General features: G+C 44.0%; 1 pseudogene; it reads right to left on the bottom strand.

Moving 5' to 3' along the window:
• LOC116582363 overlaps positions 1 to 7,812 on the bottom strand; it is a 46,548-nt pseudogene extending 38,736 nt beyond the window's left edge.
• Positions 7,813 to 18,105: the final 10,293 nt, after the last annotated feature.

An 18,105-nucleotide genomic window follows, 5' to 3' on the forward strand; every position in this document is an offset into this window, starting at 1 on the left:
CTCATTATTCACTGTGATCACTTGCCTTCCCTGTCTGATGGAATACTTCAGTGTCTTCTTCTCAAGGTTGTTTTTTTTTTTTTAAGATTTTATTCATTTATTTGACAGACAGAAATCACAAGTAGGCAGAGAGGCAGGCAGAGAGAGAGGAGGAAGCAGGCTCCTCCACGGAGCAGAGAGCCCAACGTGGGGCTCAATCCCAGGACCCCGGGATCATGACCCGAGCCAAAGGCAGAGGCTTAACCCACTGAGCCACCCAAGTGCCCCTCTTCTCACGGTTTTAACTGCAGACAGGTCAACCTGTGGCTGGAAAGAAGTTTCTTTGAGGGTCTGGACTTGAAGAAAGCAACAGCTCCCTGTGCTGGCCCCACCCCTGACCATACTTCTTCTGTCATGGAACCAAGGTCTCCCCACCGAGATTCTGACCCAGTTTCTTCCCACCGCAACCACGAATCCACATAAGCTCCATCACTGCTCCCTCCTCCTGCTTTGAAAATAATCAAACAGACTCATCTTGCTTCTAGGCAACAAATGGTTGTTGGGTAGATATGCCCTGATGGCAAGCCAGGAGCCTCCAGCCACCCAGAGGGGACTGATGAGAAGCAGATGTGTTTGTCCCCCCTAGGGCCATCTATCATTTCTTCCCAGCCATTGTTCCCCAAGGGAAAGCTGGATCTGGGCTCCTGCGAGGTTTTTTTCTTCATGTTCTGGTCAACAAAGTCGCCGTGGAGGAATCCGGTTTTCCTCTCTCTGCCCAAATACCTGCCCTAAGGCTTCCTGGAGGGACGGCACGGAGATGATGAAGAAAAGGAGTTAATAAGACACAGTAGCATTTGTCAGGCTGTGGGACAATCAATAGACTAAGACCACAATCTACACCTCACTCTGGAGGCTACACAAGTTGCCAACCTGAAAGAGAACTAGAGGGATAGTAGCCTCTCCCTCCCACCTCTAGACACAACTGCTCCCCACTCACCAAGTGGGCTAATGACTGGGCTGTGCAGGTTCTCCTTCCTCAGGCTTGCTTCTCCCCTCTTCAACACCTTCCCCTCGTGGTTCCCACGGTGTGTGTGTAAGTGCACGCACACCTGCGTCTCAGTCTCAGACACATGGTAGTCCTCTCTCCATGCTCTAACAGCAAAACATAGTTGGGTACAGGGGGAGTGTTTAAATGATAGAAATTAATTTTCTCACAGTTCTGGAATTGCCAAGTTCAAGATCAAGTTTCTGGCAAGATCGGTTTCTGGTGAGCACTCTCTCCTCACCTTGCAGACGGCTACCTTCTCAAAGTGTCCTTACAAGGCAGGAGATGGGGAAGAGGGAGGCAGGGTGGACAGAGGGAGAAAGAGAAAGAGAAAGGGAGAGATCTCTTTCTATTCTTACAAGGCCATAGTCCTGCAGGGTTAGAACCCTATCCTTACAACCTCACTTAACCTCTTGACCTCCTGGAAGGCCTATCTCCAAATCCAGCCACATTGGGGGTTAGGGCTGCAAAATATGAAGTTTGAGGGGACACCATGCAATCCATAGCAAGTGCTTTACTGGGTTCTGTGTCAATGTCCTGTGGTGGCTGCAGGCAGGTGGGCTCTGCTGTTCTCATCAGGCATTGGCAACATTTCTCAGAGCACAAGACCACAGTAGACCAAGAACTGGCTCTTGACAACCAATTGTTGACACCCCCACCAAGCCTCTGCATGTACCCCCTATCATCTGAGGGGCCCAGAGCAAGTGCACTAACAGAGGCCCATGTAACATACACCTAATAATTAAAAATTGTAAACCAAGGCAACAGATTATAACGTAAGTTCTGTGTCCATCTTCTACCTTGACAATGACACCTTTATAACAAAAAGATCAATGAATATGTATCAAGTGATTTTTTTCTACTTTTGGAAGTCAGCAAAATATCAATGATTAAATTTAATTGTGATTATGCATGTCTGGATATTCTTCTTCTTTTTTTTTTTTTTTAAGGAGACTCTACTCCCAAGTTAGGGCTCGAACTCATGACCCTGAGATCAAGAGCCTGAGACTCTGCAGGACAGAGTCTACTGACTGAGCAGGCCAGGTGCCCCTGGTTTTTCTTTTGATGGGCCAAAAATATTTAGATGAACAATACTTTATGGACATGCATAATGGAGAACTTATCTTTTATTTTTTCCATAAAATTTATTTTTCTTGCCTTTATTACAGTGAACTCCCTGTTTGTATTATATGTTATTAAAATCAAGGTCCTTCATATAACTTGTGGAATTGTCAGTTACGCTCTAAAGTCGGGATCAGCCAGGGCGCCCAGCTGGCTCTGTCAGACGAGCATGTGACTCTTGATTTTAGAATCATGAGTTCCAACCTCAGGTAGGGAGTGAAAATTACATAAGTAAAAATAAAACTTAAAAAAAAAAAAAGCAGGGGTCCACAAAGTTTTTCCGTTAAGGGTCAGGTAATAAAAATGTTAGGCTTTGCAGACCATAAGGTCTATCTCAACTACTCTGTTGCCACTGTAACCCAATGTTCTGATAGACAATATGTTTATTTTATTTTATTTTATTTTAAATATTTTATTCACTTATTTGACAGACAGAGATCACAAGTAGACAGAGAGAGAGAGGAGAAAGCAGGCCCCCCGAGGAGCGGAGAGCCCAATTCGGGGCTCGATCCCAGGAACCCGGAATCATGACCTGAGCCAAAGGCAGAGGCTTTAACCCACGAGCCACCCAGGCGCCCCTAGACAATACGTTTAAAAAAAAAAAAAAGATGCTTAGGTGATGATCCCAGGGCCCTGGGATCTAGCCCTGTGGCAGTCTCCCCACTCAGCAGGGAGTCTACTGCTTCTCCCTCTGCTCTCGCCCACTCATGTTCTCTCTGTCTTTGTTTTGCTTACTCTCTCTCAAATAAATAAATAAATAAATAAAGTCTTTTTAAAAAACCATTATTTACAAAAATAGGCAGGGCAGTTTGCCTGTGGGTCATAGTTTGTCAGCCCATGCCAAAGGATTAAAAAAAAAAGTAATTGTATTAAATATATAAAATGTCAACACATTTTGATCCCAAAATAAAATACATGCACACATTCTTTAAAATATTTTTGTGTTTTCAAAAACGTTGCTTTTCTAAAGTATCCAAATTCTTAAAAAGGCAAACTAAATAAATAGCAAAGAGTATTCAAGTTTTAAACTAAATGAAATCAATGATAATAATAATTAAATGATATTTAAATTATTTTGCTAGAAGTCAGTTGTCCTGGGGTTCAATCTTACTACATACATTTATAGAAATAAAACTATCTGTGGTGCACCTGGGTGGCTCGGTGGGTTAAAGCCTCTGCCTTCAACTCGGGTCATGATCCTGGGGACCTGCGATCAGGTCCTGCGTCAGGCTCTCTGCTCAGCAGGGAGCCTGCTTCCCCCCTCTCTCTCTGCCTGCCTCTCTGCCTACTTGTGATCTCTCTCTCAGTCAAATAAATAAAATCTTTTTAAAAAATTTTTTTTAAACTATTTGCAATTACAGTATTCAATGCCCATTGGAATCTTCCTACACCCACTGATATAGACCTACATATTCAAAGATTTAAGAGTGATAAATGAATGATTTACTATTGCAAAATGTCCCTCAGCCACCAAGCACAAGTGGTGTGACTTCAGTGCTAATGTGAGAATGCCTCCAGAACCACGAGGTGAAAGTCAGGAAACAATTTGCTATGGAAGAGTCTACTGTGGTTACTCTATCAGAAAATAGGGTTTTAGAAATTAATTTGTCCTTTTTTTAACCTTCACACTCAAATCCCTTCTGGACTCCAAGATGGTGTCCCTCTCTGACCTCAGCAGCTCCACAACCCAGGAAGCTTCACGATTTTCAGATGTGTTTTGCTGTTGTGATTGTTGTTGGCTTGGGAACTAGGCCAAGAAATGGAGAAGTGTCTATGAATAGAATTATTCATAAGAGTGGCTGTTTAGAATTATGAATCCTGAGTTACGGAAACATCCGTGTGTTCTTAGAGTCCCTCGTTCATTCATTCATTTGGCATTTGAGCTATGTCACAGCAGTGTACCAGAACTGGCTCAGGCCAGCTTGGGAGAGCCAGCTGGGGCATCTCTTCTCAATGGGGGCTTGGCGACATCACAGTGATGGCTGGAAGGCAGCTGTGGTGGGACTGGTTACACCATGAAAGTCACAAACACTACAGACCTCTTGCCCTCTGCACCCCTCCTCCAATTCCTCTGCACAGACATTTATTAAACACTTACTGGCGCACTACTGGGTAGGTGGGGTCTTTTAAGTGTGGGGCCCAGGACAGAGGTCCTTCTTGCCCTGTGTCAGCAGAGGACTGGCCTTATCAGGACTGGTTACATGATTTGTGGAGCTCATGCAAAATAAAAATGTGGGGGTCCCTTATTCAAAAATTTCTCAACAATTCAGGATGTGTCTGTTTGGCGTAGTTGGTTAAGCGTCTGACTCTTGATTTTGGCTCCGGTCATAATCTCAGGGTCATGAGATCGAGACCTGCATTGGACTCCGTGCTCAGCGGGAGTCTGCTTCTTTCCTTCTTTCCCTCTCCCTCTGCCCCTCCCCCCTCACTCACACTCATACTCTCTCTATATAATAAGTCTTTAAAAAAATTTTTTTTCAAGAATTTTAAAGTGGTGGCAATGGAACATTGAAATTAGTGCTGGGTCTTTCTGAGAACAAGGACCTATGTGAGCCCTGGACCTTGTCAATGACTTAAACTTTTGGTTGATACCCCCACCCTCCCAAGAGATTCTGGTCCCTCTGCGTTTGTTTGGGTTGGGATATAAGTAAAGCTTTCCAGCCCTTGCGGACACCTCTTGTCTCAGCAGAGCCATTACTGAGGTGAGTGACGCAGGTGCTGGTTACTGGAAGGATCCAGAAGCTTGTCCCAGGGCTCAGGAAAGCAAAGGTACACCCAGTGCTTCTACGGAGCAAAACAACCTCAGATCACCTATAGGAAGAAGGATTGAATTGGGAAAAGATATTTCCTGCCCTCTCACATGAAAGGGAAGGTAGTTTGGCTTAGTGGAACAGACAGAAGTCTTACAAGACTGTTTCCAAGTTCTTGGTTCTTGACTTGGGAAGAGTCACCTTAACCTCTCTATGCCTTAGCATCTTCATTTACAAACTGTTAAGCCTTGCAGCTACTCAACAAGTATCTGCCCCTTCATTTGCATAAAAGATTGGCCATCATTTGGTTATCAGTCTATCTTATGCTCTGTTTAATGTTTGCTATCAACAATTTCTCTGCAGACAAATTTCAAGTCCACCCGAGAATCCACAGGGTTCAAACAGGATTTTCAACACAAAGCCCTTTTGACCCTTCAGCGTACATGAGAAATGGCTCAAGGAGGTGTGTCTCACCTTCTGATCCCCTTGGCTCAGGACAGTGCATGTGGTGTTGCTTGGATGAGACTCCTATTAGGGGGATATCCGGGAGTATGTCAAAGATCCCTGAATCTTACCATTTTCAGCTCAGCAAGTTTCTGGTATGGGGGTAGAATTTGATGCTATGGAAAGTAACTTTTTTCCACAGAAGGAGAGATGTGATGAGAGCAGTCTTCAAATATCTGAAGAGCCATCATGTGGAAGAAAGCATGAACTTGAACTTCATGAGTCCAGAGGAAGGGATCAGGAGTATGAAGCAGAAGCCTCACAGGTGTGGGTTCCAGCTGAATTTAAGAAAAATGGTACTAAAGGCAAAAGTGGTTCAACAAAGAATAGGGCCGCTTGAAGTCTGTTGGCAGGTAGCATTTAAGTAGAGGCCTTGTGTCTGTCTATTAAAATGCTATGAAAAAGCTTATTGGCCAGATGGACAATTGAGATAGACAGTTTCTCTGTAGATCCTTCTAATACCATAGGAGTCTATATGAATGCGTGGGACCCAATCACATTTGAGCAGGCTCCCAGTCTAGGAGCACCTGGCTGCCTCAGTTGGTGGAGCTTACAACTCTTGATCATGGGGTTCATGAGTTTGCTTCCCACACTGGGTGTAGAGAGTATTTTATTTTCATTAAACTTTTGTTTTAATGGGTCTCAAAATTCTGTGACAGATTTTTGGTCAAGTTGTTTCCATTAAAAAGTACTGATTTTAAAAACTAATAACTTAAAACTGCCACACACACATACACACACACAAAATGGTCCCCAAAACATTCTCCTTTCCTTCTGAAGGTTTTACGATGCATTGTTATCATTAACAAGTCTTTTACTATTAAACTTAAATGGCCAATTGACACAAACAGTTCTGAGACCATTCTTCCACCACTGATTAAGACTGGGGTGGCAGGTATTGGGGATAGTATTCGTTTAGGCTTCTGAGCTTTTTGGGCAGACTTGGTGACCTTGCCAGCTCCAGCTGCCTTCTTGTCCACAGCTTTGATGACACCCACAGCAACTGTCTGTCTCATGTCACGAACAGCAAAATGGCCCAGAGGAGGATAGTCAGAGAAGCTCTCAACACACATAGGCTTGCCAGGAACCATATCAACAATGGCAGCGTCACCAGATTTCAAGAACTTGGGACCACCTTCCAGCTTTTTTCCAGAACGACGATCTATCTTCTCCTTCAGCTCAGCAAACTTGCAAGCAATGTGAGCTGTGTGACAGTCCAGCACAGGTGCATATCCAGCACTAATTTGGCCTGGATGGTTCAGGATAATCACCTGAGCTGTGAAGCCAGCTGCTTCCATGGGTGGGTCATTTTTGCTGTCACCAGCCACATTGCCACGACGAACATCTTTGACAGATATGTTCTTGACATTGAAGCCCACATTGTCCCGAGGAAGAGCCTCACTCAAAGCTTCATGGTGCATTTCAACAGACTTGACTTCAGTTGTAACATTGACTGGAGCAAAGGTGACCACCATGCCAGGCTGAAGAACACCAGTCTCCACTTAGCCCACAGGGACAGTACCAATACCACCAATTTTGTAGATGTCCTGGAGACGCAGACGCAAGGGCTTGTCAGTTGGACGAGTTGGTGGCAGAATGCAATCCAGAGCTTCAAGCAGTGTGGTTCCACTGGCATTCCCATCTTTACGGGTGACTTTCCATCCCTTGAACCAAGGCATCTAAAAACAAGATTGTCCATTAGCGTTCCCCAAAGAGTTGTCATTTAATGTCAAAATTTGACCCATCACTTTCTCTAGAAGTCTTGACGTCACTTACATTAGCACTTGGCTCCAGCATGTTGTCACCATTCCAACCAGAAATTGGCACAAATGCTACTGTGTCGGGGTTGTAGCCAATTTTCTTAATGTAGGTGTTGACTTCCTTAACGATTTCCTCGTATCTCTTCTGGCTGTAGGGTGACTCAGTGGAATCCATTTTGTTAACACCAACAATTTGTTGTTTTACACCCAGTGTGTAAGCCAGAAGGGCATGCTCACGGGTCTGCCTGTTCTTGGAGATACCTGCTTCAAATTCACCAACACCAGCAGCAACAATCAGGACAGCACAGTCAGCCTGGGATGTGCCTGTAATCATGTTTTTGATAAAGTCTCTGTGTCCTGGAGCATCAATGATGGTCACGTAATACTTGCTGGTCTCGAATTTCCACAGGGAGATATCAACGGTGATACCACGTTCACGTTCAGCTTTCAGTTTATCCAAGACCCAGGCATACTTGAAGGAGCCTTTTCCCATCTCAGCAGCCTCCTTCTCGCATTTTTCGATAGTTCTTTTGTCGATCCCACCACATTCGTAGATCAGATGACCCGTAGTGGTAGACTTGCCCGAATCTACGTGTCCGATGACAACAATGTTGATATGAGTCTTTTCTTTCCCCATTCTGGTTTAGGTTGAGCGGTGGTTTTCACGACACCTGTGTTCTGGCGGCAAACCCATTGCGGGAAAAAAAAAGCTGTAGAGAGTATTTAAATAAATAGATAAATCTTTTAAAAGATTTATTTACTGTGAGAGCCTGCCTTTGGGGGTTATGTGGTTATCTTTCCCTCAGCAAGCCGAAAACATCCTGCACCTCTCTTTTCTATCACCTGACATTGTAGTCAAGGCATGGTTGTCTACTAATAGTGAAACAAAGGCCTCCAGAACTTGTGACTTCCCAGAGGTCATCCTGAATATGTAGAGGAATTTGAAGCAGAACACAGATTTCCTAACAGAGCCCATTCTCCTGTGACAGCCCACACAATGCAAACCATGCTCCATTGCTCTGGGATAGAAGAGGCTCACTTGACCAATTTGCAAATCCTCTCACTGTGTTGAGATGGGTAGAAAACAGAATGTGAACTTTCCAAGTTCAAAGTCTATTTCCTACTGGGAAAATGAGACATCTGGTTCGTAGTTAAATCAGATGGATCCTAAGGGATCTTTGACAATAGGTTGCCTTTCTAAATCTGCCTTTTAGTAATTTAAACATACATGCATCTGAAACATATGGATGAAATGTACAAAAAGCTAGGGATGCTGTTGGATTGGCAAACAGTGAGAAAATCTTAGAATAATGGTGTAGCAGGGATTTCCAAGGGATTGATAGTCTATTCTGTCTTCCCCTTTGCCTAGGTATTTTGCTTCCATCAAGCAAGAAGTATTTAGTAAGAATCCACAGATTTTCAGCACCTGTTGTGTTGGGTGGCAGTTAAAACCCTGAGTATCTCAGTGAGATAGGCTTCTGATCCTGAAGAAGAAAATATCCTGTGTTTTGGCAACATGCAACTGTGAAGAGCAGCAATGGCGCAACACATTCAATGTGAACACCACTGTCTTCTGGGAAACAGAGCAAACATCCATTGTGCACACTGAGTATTACACTGTAGGGTTGGTGTGGGAAGAGCAAGCATGAGAAATACATAAAACATATGGATGGGAGGAACTTGCTGTTAACTGGCCTATCAGTCATCCATTTTTGCATTAAAGCTACCTTAAGCAAAGATGCTTCTGCTTTGGAGGTCCCAACACATTCATGTACGTGTGTGTGTATGTTTTGGTTATTTACTTGGCAATGGACATTTAAAAATCGAGGCCTTTACAAATCATGAGTTATAGGTCCTATAGCCAGACTCTCAGACTTACCATTAACTCACTTGGAAAGAGGCTTGTGAAGACCCGAACCCAGCCTTTTTCTCATGGCCTTGGCTTATGAGCAGAAGCAGGCATGGGAGAAATCGGATAATTTCTCCAACATTTCAAGGGTGGGGCAGAAAGCATTCTGGCTTCAAGAATGCAGAAGGGATAAAAGGAGTTTCAATAATAATATTTGATTAGAAATGCAAGGAGCTATAGTTTTTTCTTCTTCTTTTTTTTTTCAAGATTTTGTTTTTAAGACATCTCTGCACCCAACACAGAGCTTGAACTCACAACTCCAAGACCAACAGTTGCACGCTCTATTGACAGAGCCAGCCAGATGCCGCAGAGCTGTAGCTTTTTCTGAAAAACAAGCAAGCAATGGGAAATTATGGACCACAGGCTTTAAAAGGCACTGATAAAATGTAAATCTGATGACCAACTGTTTCTTTTATTTCAAACAATAAACACAGATCACTGGCTAAGTATATATTTTGCTTATATCTCTATAACAGAAAACAGAAAAGAAATTTAAATACTTTAAGGCTTTAAGTGTTTTTGGGCAATTAGACTCTGTTTTTTTTTTTTAAAGTCTGAAATGATTAAAAAAAAAACTTTAAAAAATGACATAAATGTTCACTAAAATACATGAATGAGAAAATCTGTAGCAGCACTATTCGTAACAGCCCCAAACTGAGAACAACCCAGATGTTCATCAAACATAAAATGGACAAATGAAAGGTCATATTTTAATGTCGTTAAGTGCTGCACAACAGTGAAAAAGAACACACTACAGCTATGCAAAACAACATGAATGGATTTCGCAGACACACTGTTGAGTGAAAGAAACCAGCAAAGATACATATCATACCATTGCATTTCTATGAGGCTCAAAAAGAGGCAGAAGTAATCTATAGCCCCAGAAGTGGAAATGGTGGCTACCTCTGGGCAGGGGATGTTGACGGGCAAGGGGTGGGGCAAGAGAGAATTTGCAGGTGCTGTAGCAATTTGAGTACTTGACCGAATGTTAATCACATCTCAATGAACACCAAGGTAAACATTAAAAAAAGAAAAGTCATTTGATAGCCTGCTCTCTGGCTCTTCTTCCTGGATTTGCCATTCCTCAGATCCATCCTCCCCTGCTGTATCCCTTTCTTTGTTCCTGGTTTCAGCCCAGAGGACACTTCTTTATCCCACTGCATTAGAGTGGGCTACATACCTGTATGTCTGTTTGGCCATGTTGTAAGTTTCCAGGGGAGAAAGCACCTATTGGAATCACCTTATTCCCATGCCGAGGCAGGCACCTGGCCCCATACTTTAGAAGCCTCGCTCTGGCCCTCCTTTGGCTGCACTGCTCCCGGAAGCAGGAATCCCCTGGATCAAAGAAACATGCCCAGCCAGAGTCGTGCCCTTCCCTTCTAGTGCCCAGGACCTAGGAATTTCCTACCTAAATAAATGGCCTTGTGCCTGCTTCTAGGGTCTTTGCAGGTCCCTGTCCCCTGTCCATCCTTGTAAGGGTGGAACACACAGCACGGGAGGGCCAGGGAATCCGCACACATGCGTGAGGCCCCTCATAAGACAGGACAGAGCTGGGATGGAAGAGAAGGGGTCAGCAGGTCAGGCTGGGGACTGGGAACCGACAGCTGACCCATCTGTGCTGTCCTGTTCAGTCTGGAATGCTACAGAATCCAAGAATTTTATTTTTTTAAGATTTTATATATTTATTTGACAGAGAAAGAGAGAGAGGGAACACAAGCAGGGGGAGTGGGAGAGGGAGAAGCAGGCTCCTCACAGAGCAGGGAGCCTGATGTGGAGCTCAATCCCAGGACCCTGGGATCATGACCTGAGCCGAAGGCAGATGCTTAACGACTGCACCACCCAGGAGCCCCAGAATCCAAGAATTTTAAACTTGAACCTGAGCTTCCACATCGTGATAAAGATAGGCTGTATTTGCTTGAGGTAGGAAGGCAGAACAAATTCTATTAAACAGTGTTAGCTTAATTTATAACTTGTAAATCTTTAGACATATGGTACGTGGGATTCCCTTTGTACATTTGTCCTGGATCCCACATATGTTGGGGGCAGGCTTGGCTGACATATAGTAGCAACTCAGTATGCAATTAGCTGAATGACTGTCACGGGCTCCGCTGTTTCCATTTCAGATTTCCATTTCTATCACCAAGTCTAAATGCAATTACATGAGGAAGTCCTATCCACTTGTTCCAAAGCAATTCATGTCACTAAAATGGCATACCAAAGATGGCTAGAGTTTTGGTCCATCAATCCAACCTGCGTCTTCTCCTCCCCACCCCAAGACACATACACAGTCTGTGATAACAAAAGTTTTGCCGTATTTTCTGTCTATCACCTTCAGGGATCATTCTAGCCTGGACCTGGGTTCCTCCTCCCTACTTAATGAGCCTTTATGAAATGAATTAGCACATGTAAAGTCTTTGGGAGTTTTCTCTTTTACTTGCACACAAAGGCTTTAGACAGATGGTTTCTGACTATGGATCTTTCAGCCTTCTGCGCTAAGCAGGCCCTCCCGGGCTCCTGCTTGCTACCTCTAGGTGTGGGGCGTGTGGGGGAGGCTTGCATTTTGATAGCGATTTTAGCCGCTGTGGTGAGAAGCATACATGGGCAGAGAGGAGAAGGGGAGACATTTCCATAGGGGATCAGCAGTGTGTACAGGTGCCCCAATAGAATAAGCAGGTACCAGGTGAAGAGCGAGAAGCAGAAGAGTCCGACTAAGACAGCAGGTCCCTGGTTCACAGACATGGTCCCAGTACCTAGCACTGTGCTGGGACATAGTAGGTGCATGATAAATATATACCAGATTTTTTAAATTACCGAATGGGTCAGTGAAGTGAGGATCGCAGTTGTGGAAAAGAGGCAGGCTGAGGTGTTCGCTCTTGGTGCTGGAGGCAACCGGGAGCCACTGAATGTTCTTGAAGAGACGACTGATTTGGTATGTGAAATATTTTTCAGAAGACGTAGCTGATATAAAGGAAAGACTAGTTAAGAGGAGACCGTGAAGAGGGAGAGGAAAGGTCAGCAGGGAAGGTTGTGCTGATTCACTCTGCTTCATCCCATGTCAGGTGTCGTGCCCCGAGCTTTGCATCAAGTGAAATCTCAATGTTGGAGGAAAAAGCACGATTGTGAGTCTTCGTTTGGTTTTCCATTGGCCTGATTTTGCATAAGCTCCCCATCACAGTCTGTGGATCTGGAGACAAGCGCCATACGCCACATAACAGGATTTTCATGATGGAGTGAGACATAATCCTTAGTGCTATGGGTGCCAGGAGCTGCCCATCAAAGTCACCAAATGTTATACAGAAAGGCACTTATGTCTCATTGCAAGGGACCTTTTCTCCCCTACGATCGGAATCACCGAATGCGCTGCAGAGCCCGAAGTCTTTTGTATCAACCGTTGGATTTCTGAAGAAGCACTGTTCCCATAGGACCAATTTGCCAACACACAACAAATTCCAATAGGAATATTACATGAATGCCTTCAATTGTCAAAAGCTCCCCACCCAATTTACCCAGGCTAATGGAATTGGCACCGACCCCAGTGTTTGCACTGGCGCATGCATGCTGTTCCAGCAAATGAGGGAGATACACACAGATGTGCATTCTGGCCACTCAGGGAAACTTGCACATGGTCCAGCATAGAGACAATCATGAAACGATGGTCTAAAGACCTGAGGCTCAGATTCTTAATAAGAGCAGCTACCTTGGGGTGCCTGGGTGGCTCAGCTGGTTAAGCATCAGCCTTCAGCTCAGGTCATGATCTCTAGGTCCTGGGATTGAGCCCCATGTCAGACTCCCCACGCAGTTGGGAGTCTGCTTCTCCCTCTCCTTTTGTCTCTCCCCCCACTTGTGCGTGCTCTCTCTCTCTCTCTCACTCAAATAAATAAATAAAATATTTTTTAAAATAAAAAAATAAAATAAAATAGAGCAGCTACCTTTTACTAAGGACTTACTATATGTCAGCCCCCAGGAAACTTCTCAAATCTTCCCTAATTTCATCACATAGCTGCTTTATGGGGTAGGGGTTTCATCATACAATTTTGCAGCAAGGGGGATAAAGCTCTTCATAAATTAGAAAGATCAAGCCAGGACTCAGACCTCCAAACTAACCAGCCACCAGAAGAACTGCTCCTTATTAGTTATAAAAACTTGGGCAGGGGCACCTGGGTGGCTCAGTCAGTTAAGCATCCAACTCTTGGTTTTGACTCCATTGGTGATCTTGGGGGTCATAGGATCAAGCCCCACATCGGAGTCGGCTTGACATGATCTCCCTCTATCCCTCCTCCCACTCACACCACCCTCTTTCTCTCACTCTCTGAAATAAATAAATCTTTAAAAAAAAAAAAAAGAACTTGGGCAATGGGGCACCTGGCTGGCTCAGTTGGAAGAACATGCAATCCTTGATCTCAGGGCCATGAGTTTGAGTCCCACATTGAGAGTAGAGATTACTAAACAAACTTTAAAAAGAAATAACTTGGGACGTCACCTAGTCTCCCTGACCCTCAGTTTCCCCACCTACAAAAAGGGAATACGAATAGTACCTACTTTCCAGAGGTACTGGAAAGATCAGATTATCAGATAGCCTGGTGCCATGTAAGTAATTCAATAAATGGTAGCTATTATATTAATAGGCTATTAATATGACCAGACTCTCCACCACTAGGCTTTATGGCTTCTAACTTCAGGAGTCCTTGATAGATTTTGGCTTCCTTGCCCAGCTTGAGTAGCTAAAAACCAATGCACACAAATACTAACAGTACTAATACAGATGAGTTCCCTCCCCTCATCTCTGGAATTCATTATCCTAGGCACCATCTTGAGAGAACTTGGATTTCCAAAAGTATCTTCTAGGAAAAAGAATAGGAAGGAAACTGAAGGAATGGTATGAGTTAACATAAGAACAAAAGTAAGAATCCTGTCCATTCTCAGTATGCTGCTGTAATTAAAAGGAAACATCCAGCTTTGTCCAAGAGACTAGAGTGCAGTGTTCTTTGTGGAAAAGCCAACCAAAGCCACTGGACCTAGGTATTTCTGGGTCTTTGTAGATATTTTTCTGCTCAGACATTAAAAAAAAAAAAAGCCTTAGTCACCTCTGCCTTCACAGCCTTGTCAAGCTGGAAAAAGGGAATCCATCTTCCTATGGCCATTTGGAGCCATTTGTATAAACCAGAAGCAAATTAGGATTGAGGTCAATTGCTACCCTAGGCCCAGGTTCTTGGGAAATTGGTGATACTATTATCTTGCTGGTTAGAGTTCACTTATTACATGGAATGCATAAACTGTTAAGATTTTTTTAAAGATTTTATTTATTTATTTATTTGACAGAGAGAGATCCCAAGTAGACAGAGAGGCAGGCAGAGAGAGAGAGGGAAGCAGGCTCTCCACTGAGCAGAGAGCCTGATGCGGGACTCGATCCCAGGACCCTGAGATCATGACCCAAGCTGAAGGCAGTGGCTTAACCCACTGAGCCACCCAGGCACCCAAACTGTTAAGATTTTAGAGAATGAGGGCACCTGTGTGGCTCAGTGAGTTAAGCCTCTGCCTTCGGCTCAGGTCATGATTTCAGGGTCCTGGGATCGAGTCCCACATCAGGCTCTTTGCTTGGCAGGGAGCCTGCTTCCTCCTCTCTCTCTGTCTGCCTACCTCCCTGCCTACTTGTGTTCTCTGTCTGTCAAATAAATAAATAAAATCTTAATAATAAAGATTTTAGAGAACAAAAGTGTTAGAAAAGTTACAACAGCTCTAGACCATGGGTCCTAATGGCAGAGAAGGTGGCGTTGGCCAGTATAACTGATTTAGCATACATTTTTCCCAGGAGTAATCATCTCAAAGCATTGGCATTTTGCTTTCTTGTTCCTTCTCTCTTCTTCTCTGCCTTTGCATGTATTTCAAGGCATAACCCAAGGCACTCTACTTCAAGGAAGCTTCTCTTGACCAACTGCTAGAGTCTTCATTATCTGAGCAACTTAGCTAGCGTATATCGTCACTTGCTGCATTGTGCTGTTTCTGCTACAGTTGTCTAGGGCTAATATTATCACTAATTACTATTTCATTAGCTGTTCAGATATGTATGTCTTCTCACCCCATTTAGTCCTTAAAGACTGGGATTGCATAGATCTAAAACATTATGATTTATCCCAAATGTTTCCAAAAAGACTTCAAGATGGATGGGCCTCTTGTCTTAGAATTATTTCTGCCTTTCACAGAATTTAGCACAGTTATACCCAAGAAAGTACATTATAAATGTTTGTTGAGTGGAGGAATGAATGAAGGATGAGTCCTTGGCCCATAAAAATCCAGTATATTCATTTGGGTCCTTAGCCTCACAGTGAGAACCAAAGTAAGTCCTCCCCCACTTTCCTGGGTACCCTGGGCCCACTGCATGCAGCAAAGGCAGGCATAACCCCAAGATCCATGGCACAGGAAAGGAGCAGCCTGCCAGGAACTGGAGAATCCACAAAGAATCATCATACTTCACACTGAGCCTTCTCCAGGACTTCCCAGTATCCAGGACTTCGAAATATAGAGATATCGATGGCCCTGTGTCCCTTTAAGGAAACACTGAGTTTATACAACTCGTAAGGCCTCCTTGCTGTTCCTTAAACACATCGAGGGTGTTCCAAACTCAAGGGCTTTGCACTCCTTCTTCCCTCTGTCCAGAAGGCTCTTTCATCAAATATCCCCATGACTCATTCTTATTGTCTCATGCTTTTGGATCTCAGCTCAGATGATACTTCCTGCTTGGCTTCTGCCTTAGTGCTTGCGGTCACTTGATTTAATGCTTATTTCTTCATTTGTTTATGGACTGTCTCTCTCTCTCTCTCTTTTAGAATGTAAGATCCAGGTGGCTGGAGGGTGGTACTGTGGTACTTCATCTTTCTCACCATGCTCCCAACAATCACCACGATCCCTGGCATGCTGTAGGTGCTCAATAAATCTTTGTAGAATGAATGAAGACAGTGAGAACTTAGCTATAATAAGCTTGGACCCTTGAAGTCCTCAGAAATACTCCCTAACTGCATGTACAGGATTGGAAATTCTTTCTCTAATTCTCATTCACAGAGTAATGTCAGCTTTTATTCACACATTCATCCCATATTGTAAAAATTCAACAGCAAAAACTATACTATAGTGAGTTAATGTCTTAAGACTTTATTATGTTCCAGGTGTGATACTAAGGATTTTATACATGGCATTTTATTGAATCCTAAAACAACCCTGTAAGGGAGTACTTTTCATATCCCATTTTGCAAATAAGGAAACTGAGACTTGTAGAGGTTAAGCAATTTACCCAAGACCTCATTGCTAGGAAGTCATGGTTTGACTGTTCTTACCACGCAGTGTAAGTGGAATGGAGAAGGGCATTGTCCAGTCATTGAAGACCAGATACTCAGAATGGGCAACTATGTGACTGAGCTTGGGCAGCCAGGAGAGTATCCATAGAATAGGGAGGTTGGGTGTGGGGTGAGAGAGGCCCGAGGGATGGGATCATTAGAAGAACTAGAAAATGGCCAGACTAGACTTTGAACCCATGGCTCTCTAGCACCAATGTCCATACTTTAGGTCTCTATGCTAGACGGATCATACCATTTGTGTGGTTGCCTCTTCCTGGAATGTCCTTTTCTTCCAATGTCCACCCTTCAGCCTCCTGTATGAAGCCTTCCTGATCTTCTTTTCCCATGCCCACAGGCAGTTGGCTCTCTCCTGCTGTCATGAGGTGGAAAATATGGGGTAACATGAGATCAGGGAGCAGGGAAGTGCTGGGGCCTCTGGGATCAGTTAGCCCTGGGCTTGAAATGGCAGAAAGGCCCCAAAAGGCTTGTACTTAGAAGTCTCCACTTGTGTTGAGGTTGTAGAAATTCTGGAAAGTTCAGGGTAAACAAGAAAGTAACCTAGGCATATCCTCTCTGATGCCTTCCCTAATTTCATGTTTCCCCACTCCCAACAGAAGTAACCAACAGAGGCATTACTATAGAACAGAAGACCAGGGGAGGGCACACCATCCTTAAGTGGCAGAGGCAGGATTGGAGCCATAGTCTGAAAAATCCATGCTCCTTTCCATGTAACAATTTGCTTATTACCCTGACATCAAAGACTATACACTCCAATTCCATACCAACGGAGTCTGTGGAATGAGCAGTGAAGTACACAGAATGACCACCCACACATCCGTTTAATCAGAAGAGTGAGCATCCTTGACCTTAATAAACATCAGCCCTGGAGGTGCCTGGGTGGCTCAGTCAGTTGGGCTTCCGACTCTTAATTTTGGTTTAGGTCGTAATTTCCGTGTCATGAGAATAAAGCCCAACATCGGGCTCCATGTTCAGCATGGAGTCTGCTTGGGATTCTCTCTCTCCCTCTGCCTCTTCCCCCAATCATACTTGCTCTCTTTCTCTCTCTAAAATAAATGAAATCTTCAAAAAAAAAAAAAGAGTTTAATAAACGTCAGCCCCACCATAGCTCTGATTGCCTTTCATTAACGTCATCCTACTAAGTATCCTTGAATTCACTGTAGCCTTGATTCAAGGCTATGTGTTCACCCTACTAGTGAGCCTTTATCTACATGATAATACCTAATGACCTACCACATACTAACCCCCAGCCCCTGCCGCTCACAGGTACCCTCTCGGCCCGTCTTTTAATATCCAGTTTAGTAATATGATTCTACCTTAATTCAACCTGCCTTCTATCCTCAGACTTAGCGACTAATTTTTTTTTAAAGATTTTATTTATTTATTTGACAGAGAGAAATCACAAGTAGGCAGAGAGGCAGGCAGAGAGAGAGAGAGGAGGAAGCAGACTCCCTGCTGAGCAGAGAGCCCGATGCGGGACTCGATCCCAGGACCCTGAGATCATGACCTGAGCCGAAGGCAGCGGCTTAACCCACTGAGCCACCCAGGCGCCCCGCGACTAATGTTTTAACTCTGTATTGGTGATGATGAGACATGATACGAGAAAGTACATTCCAAGGCCACCACACACCAATCATCTTAAAGGGGCTCTGATATGGAATAATCCTTTTTATCATTCCAGAAATCTTTT

The sequence above is a fragment of the Mustela erminea genome, chromosome X (genome assembly GCF_009829155.1).
Source record: "Mustela erminea isolate mMusErm1 chromosome X, mMusErm1.Pri, whole genome shotgun sequence".
NCBI lineage: Eukaryota > Metazoa > Chordata > Mammalia > Carnivora > Mustelidae > Mustela > Mustela erminea.